This window comes from Pseudorasbora parva, chromosome 15 (genome assembly GCF_024679245.1).
Source record: "Pseudorasbora parva isolate DD20220531a chromosome 15, ASM2467924v1, whole genome shotgun sequence".
NCBI lineage: Eukaryota > Metazoa > Chordata > Actinopteri > Cypriniformes > Gobionidae > Pseudorasbora > Pseudorasbora parva.
Window position 1 is genome coordinate 43,217,979 of NC_090186.1, and position 6,726 is coordinate 43,224,704.

Genomic DNA, 6,726 nt, shown 5'->3' on the forward strand with positions numbered 1-6,726 from the left:
ACAAGCATACAAGTTGCAACAAGTTAACAATGCATTCTGGGTGCATCATGCAAAACTCATCCATGGCTCCCAGCATGCATTGCGGCATGAAGCATGTCACCATTGAGATTCATGGGCTGATTCTTGATGGTAGTAAATCTCACAGAAGGTCAAAGTGCTTATTGTACAGTGGGATTTAAACCTTATTCAGCTTCTCTAATTAAAACTTTTCTAGAATCACAGTAAAACTATAAGTTAATAGTATATTGCTTATATTAAACTCAGTTATAAAATCAGTGAATTAAACCCTATACACAATGATTCAATTCTTATTCAGCAGCCAGATAGACACAAACTTTAAAAAGTTGACAAACTGCCCAACTAAAGAAAACACTAATCATCATGATGGTGACAAAACAATACAAAGAAATTCAACACAAGATAAAAAAAAATCGATAAAAACTCAATCAGCTGAACAAAAGATCTCAAATTGGGAGACGTGACCTCACTCAGTTAATGGAGTTGAGTGAACTACTTTGTGTAAAAGCTGAGTAAACTCAATCACGCTGTGCAGCAAGTTGCCTTACGATTTTAAGTTCTGTCAACTTTTCTTTTTTTACAGTGTAAAAAAAATATATATATAAACCATGGTCTGTCTGAATACTCAATAATTCTGGTTAAAACCATTCACAAGAAGTTTCCTGTTTTCATTTAAGCCAACATTTTAACGTTTCCCTGCGACTTCTATAAAATTGCTTCTCTACTGAATTGCTACATTATATTTCTCAATGACAAGGGATAACATCGCTGGTTTTGAAGTAATTAAACTCACAGCTTCAATGTTAATAGAGACATTGAAAAGATAAAGGCAAAGTTAAGACGTGTCATTTCACTCGGCGGCCATCTTAGGCCACATTTACAATGGAGGTCTTGATGGACAATTCCGGTTTGGTGACTATGGCCCTGTCCCAAACGACACACTTCATGTGCACTTTCGGTCTTGTGGACTTACAATGGCCGCTGCGTGCAAGACCGCAGATTGTCCCATTAAAATGGTGTGATATTCAATGGACTTTTAAGGTCAGCAAAACATTGCTCTCATAAAATGGCACCCTAAACCCAAGCAAAAAGTCAGAATTGTGAGAAGGCCTAAAAAAAATTATATTTAAAGGTTACCTCTATAAAACGTAAGGTTTACATATTTTTTTCATGCTGCAACTGTAAAGCTATTATGCCCCTATTACCACGAGTTTATATCAAATGCTTTAATAAAGACTAATCATCGCAGGTTTCAGGTTTTTCCACGGTTTTTCTGCCATCACAATTACAGTTTGTATTATTAATTGTAAAAAGTAGTTTAAAATTCAGTGTAAATTAGCATAAAATATGTTAAAAAATATTTTACAATATTACTGTTTTACTGTATTTTTGATTAAATAAATGCAGCCATGGTGAGCATAAAATACTTGTTTAACATAATAGTTTTTATTTATTTAATTAGTTATTGATTGGTGCTCTGTAAAAAAATGTGTGTGCAATTTACTTGAAAGAATTATGATAACAATATTACACATAATATCTTTGAGTCTTTTTTAAGGCTTGGTTTCTTTAATGCAATCTAGCTGAATAAATCATGTTAAATCACCTAAATGATTTAATCTATGAAACAATTCATTTTTTATTTTAAGTGAAATGTGCTTATAAATTTTAAGGTGACTCAAAAGGGTGTGAGTTAGTGAATGGTAATGACCTGTTTATATTTGACTCTAAGTTATGTTGAACAATTAATAGGCTGTATGCCGCTGGCACAGCACATGTAGAAACAAATGGGTTACTGCTCTAGCATTAGCAAAGTTATTGCTCATTGAACAAATCATCATGCTATATATTATTAATGCATGTTATCCACATCACAACCGAACCATAAGCTCTCTTCTGCACAATTGTAGGGTCAAAAATTAACATAACAGAAACTCTTTCAAAAGTCAAACATAACTGAACATTAAATATTAACAGATGTTTCCCTTCACTCAAAAACACATCAAATTACACTTAATTTCAATATTAATTCTCATTGAATTCTAATAGTAATTCAAAACATGGGAACTAACAGTGGCTCTAAATAAAACTGCAGAACTGAGCTAGTTCTCTTAAAGGTGTCATGAACTGGCTTTTTTTCTTTTTTTATACTGTTGTCTGAGGTCAACTAATGACGTTTGTGTGGTTTTTACATTCAGAAACATCATAACTAATAAGTAATAGGCTTTTTGTTTACACTGGTTTTTAGGCTCTCTCCTGAATACTGGTTCTGATGGGCGTGTCACTGGAGACTTGGAAGTAAACGCTCACGGCTAGGATTGGAGAACATTTGCATATTTAATGAGCTTAATGAGCTGTCAGTTCACATGAGGGAGGGATTATTTTAATTGCAATGATTTTCTCGATCACAGGGCTTGTAAACGTCTTTATCAAACAAACACAATGATTCATTTCTCATCCACCCACAATTGTATTACATGGCCCGTACCTGCACGATTGGTCGATATTATACGCACGAACCGTGCGCTAACACACACACACACACACACACACACACACACACACACACACACACACACACACACACACACACACGCGTGCCCAGATCAAGAAAGAATTTCTGCCAACGGGCGTACGTTTTTGTAGCCCATCTGGTCTAGCCCCGGGACTAACTATTACATATAAAAAAGACGTTTTACTCACATAAGTTTGTTGCACCATTCCTGTCGGATCCAATATAGAAGCACAACATTGTGTCTGCAAATCCAGCTCTTGAGACTTGTTTACAAACGATTCCACAGTGAAATGAAGCGAACACACAAACGGTCTTCCCTACGTGAGCTGGAACTTCATTAAAAAAAAAAGTAGTATCACACATTCCTAATATTATGATCCGTAGGAAGCTTATGCAGCGACTGTGGTCTTCCACAACATCTTGCCATCTTCTTTCACATGTTTATTGCTGCTGGCTTATGGTGACCAAACAGCTCCATGAGTCGGTGGGCAGGGCTATTGAATTAGACGAGTCGGTGGGCGGGGCTATTGAATTGGACGAGTCGGTGGGCGGGGCTACTGAATTAGACGAGTCGGTGGGCGGGGCTATTGAATTAGATGAGTTGGTGGGTGGGGCTACTGAATTAGACGAGTCGGTGGGCGGGGCTACTGAATATGACGAGTCGGTGGGCGGGGCTACTGAATAAGACGAGTCGGTGGGCGGGGCTACTGAATTAGATGAGTCGGTGGGCGGGGCTATTGAATTAGACGAGTCGGTGGGTGGGGCTACTGAATTAGACGAGTCGGTGGGCGGGGCTACTGAATAAGACGAGTCGGTGGGCGGGGCTACTGAATTAGATGAGTCGGTGGGCGGGGCTATTGAATTAGACGAGTCGGTGGGTGGGGCTACTGAATTAGACGAATCGGTGGGCGGGGCTATTGAATTAGACGAGTCGGTGGGTGGGGCTACTGAATTAGACGAGTCGGTGGGCGGGGCTACTGAATTAGACGAGTCGGTGGGCGGGGCTATTGAATTAGACGAGTCGGTGGGTGTGGCTACTGAATTAGATGAGTTTGTGGATGGGACTACTGGAGCGATTGATGATAAGATGAATGCAAACACGCCTTGCGAGCTGCGGGACTTTTATTATGCCACAGTGGCCGGCACCATTTCCTCTTTTCCGGTCATGAGTGTGAGGTAACGCAGCTCTGATTTTCCTATTAGACACATCTGAGTGTGTTGATGATGTTCTGACGTTACTCTGCTGTGACTCTTGTTCACACTGCAGTGAGAGTAAAGCGTTTCTGCAGAATAAAACCAGAAACCGAGATTAATGCAGATATGATGTCATCAACAGGCCACGCCCTCACATGTCCCGGTTCATTGGTTAAAACAGCAATTTCTCACGATGTTCAAATAGTTGGAAACATTTGGTATAATGTAAGTATTTACCTGAAAATATATAACACTGGCCTAGTGGTTTTTGGATATTTTACTGAAATTTTTTTACATACTGCACCTTTAAAATAAATAGGTAGCCTTTCCTTAATTTTATCCGCTTAATCGGTTCCTCAAGCCTCAAATGTTTAAAGATTTCCTTAAAGAGTTGTATAGGAAAATGCATCTCTAGTTAAATATTTTTCAATATTTTCTATACAACACTGAATTTCTTAAGTGAATATACACACTTTTTTAAAGGAAGTGTATGTAAGATTGTGGCCTAAACTGGTACTGCGGGTGTATCCCTCTCCCCTTGACTCGAGGTTGCCAGATTTGCTGCAGGATCAGCAGGAGCGTTTGTAGATCTGCAGCTGTGGTAACAAGAGCAGATCTGGCAACCCGAAACACTACAGACTTCGTGATTGGTCGATAGGTGGAGGGCGGAGCTTCAGGCCAAAACACAACATGACATCATCAACATCAGTTGAGGGCTGCAACAACAACTTTATAATGACAATATCCTGGCCGGACTACTGTTGTCAGTGAGTTAAGTATTTGAAATGAACATGATTTCTTAATGTCTAGTGATATATCAGGGCCATTTTATGATTCATTGAAATATATTTATTATATACAGCTCCTTTAAAAATTATTTAGTGAAAATTACAAGACCCATGATTTTGTGGCATTGCTGTAATGAATTCATCATGACAGACCTTTAATCGATGCGATGAACACAGAACGAGACTGATCTCACTGAGAAAAGGACTGAGCTCAACACCTCTGCAAAAGAGGAAGTGGTTGTTCGTTTCCTCTTCTTCAGGGCTCTAAATATCACACCGCATGACGTCAGTTTTTCCACTGACTGATACACGCATCTAAATATAATTTTATGCTTGTACTGGGGCAATAAAATAAGATCATCTTTTTTTAGGATAGACAAGCGTATAACTCATTTTAACGACAAATTCTGATATATAACTCATACTTTCTAATGCAAAAAATTGATATATTGAGTGCAGACTTGTCCAGTTGAAATTTTATATTGCATTAGAGTAGCCGTCAACATAAATCACTGCTCGTAAGATCATGAATACAAAGATATCATTATATCTCATTAGTCACAGATGAATGATTAGACTATGAAGACACGTTATAACATTTGGGAGTGCGAGATAAGCGTCTGCCGCCATGGCCTTATGAGAGAGCAGGCCTCATGCTGTAAACTGAAGCGCAGTCATGGGCTTTAAATGGGGCCTGTGAATCCGACTACATGGAGCTTCACATAACCTTCATCCTTTAATGGAAATACATGAAACTATCAATCAGGTTTCGTATAGATTTGAACATTTTAATGCTTACTTATAAGGCTTTGCATGGTCTGGCACCAGATTATTGATCAGAACTTTTAATAGTTTGCTTGCGTTCTGTGGGTGACCGGGCTTTTTCTTCCCTTGCTCCAAAACTCTGGAACTCGCTTCCTGAGATGAAACATGCGGAATCTGTTAGTGCTTTTAAAACTTTTCTTAAAGCAGCACTGGGTAACTTTTGCTCTCGGGGTCCCCCTACAGTTGGGAAAAAATAATGTCCTCAGCTACTGTCGTAAACTCTGTCCTCCTACATCAGGGGACGCCATCGCGCGTGCATTTGCTGACATGACAACCCTGATAGCCCTGAACTAGTGATGCGCGGGTCGTCTCATAACCCGCGGACCCCGTATGTCTATTTGATGGTCGCAGGTGCGGGGCGGGTTGTAAAAATATATACAGTGGTGCGGGGCGGGCCAAATAACTTCATAAAAGCGTCCCGCGGGTCGGTGCAGCACTAACAGTTCCCCTGAGCACTGCAGGAGGAGTTCACATGCAGGTGTTCTTCTGGCGGCGCGTGGGAAATGTCTTCATCACAGGTACAGTCAGTGGCATATGCTTCAGCATGTCATATGAATATCATTTCATGGGTTTTATTTTTTTCAAACGCCAAATAATCGCGATGCTCACGTTTACAAGCCAGTGTCATTATAGTAGTCTATTGGTTAGCGTTTTACAGAATCGATATGATACTTCAGTTCAGTGTTTGAGTGGTAGCTCACCGTAACAAGCAGGACAGCATCGGTCGGGCACGCCTCCTTCAGCTCACGCCGACGAGCAAACGCTGGTCACATGATGATCCTCGTCCTGCCTTTAATCACAGCACTTTTTCGTTTCCTCTTATTGCTTTCCTCCGACAAAACCTTTTCTTTCTTATGTGTCTGTGCTGCTTCGGGCATGACTATATTATCCGACGAACAATGTTGGGCTCGCACGTCCGAATGTAAGGAAGTGTGTGTGTTGGTGGAAGTGACGTATATGCCGTAAAGCTGTCGAATTTTGTAGTTCTTTTTGTTCTCGGGTTACTACCCGAAACCCGAAGTTTAAAAGTACGATTAAAAACGACACAGACCCCGTCAGGCTATGGCAGACGTGTCATTCAACCTATTGTAAGTCGATGTATCATCACAAGAGTCTTGAAAATATATTATGAAGGTTGAAAAGTTACCTAGTGCTGCTTTAAAACGCACTTTTTTTTAGACTTGCTTGTATGTGATTTTATAGTTTTTTTTTTGTATATTGTATTTTTTGTCATCTAGTTTATGTTGGTAGAATGTTTAGAATTTTGTTTTTTTTATCTTTTTTTATTATATCTTTTTTACACTGTGTTCTTTTTTTGTAAAGCGCTCTGAGAAGTTGCACTAAAGGCACTATATAAAATAAAGTTTATTATTATTATTATTTTAT